This window comes from Brassica oleracea, chromosome C1, assembly GCF_000695525.1.
Source record: "Brassica oleracea var. oleracea cultivar TO1000 chromosome C1, BOL, whole genome shotgun sequence".
Taxonomy (NCBI): domain Eukaryota; kingdom Viridiplantae; phylum Streptophyta; class Magnoliopsida; order Brassicales; family Brassicaceae; genus Brassica; species Brassica oleracea.
In genome coordinates this window covers 15,805,625-15,806,113 of record NC_027748.1, presented here as the reverse complement: position 1 = coordinate 15,806,113, position 489 = coordinate 15,805,625, and positions in this window count along the sequence as shown.

Sequence of the window (489 nt, the reverse complement as noted above, 5' to 3'; positions counted from 1 at the left end):
GAAAACCCTAATTTCCCAGAGGTCCTGGATCTCTGCGAGAGCCAACGGCAAGTGACCAAATATATGAGAAAATCATGAAAAGATTACAGACGAGTTTAGAGAAAACATTAGATCTTATTTTGAGTCTGCGTGAGAGCGTTGCGATCATTACAAGAGATCATAAAAGCTTTGGCCGCAAAGGCTGTCAGCGAGTTACCTAGTTCTAGCGGCCTAAAAGCTCAAACCTAGTTGACTCGCAGCTCGATAACTAAAGACGAAGAAAATACAGAAATTTTTTTTGATTGATTTCGGACTGAACCTTATGAAAGGCTGCCTACGTACCCCTTTCGAGGATCAAGCCGAACGTAGTTCAAGAGTGAACCAAGAGATCGAACTGCTTGTGCACGTTCGTCTGGTAATCGGGTGCCAGTCATGGAAACAGAGCATGTCGAGAATAATCCCTCAGAGTTTCTAAGTGCCGAGAGTTCTGAGTTTAAAATTTTTTTCACT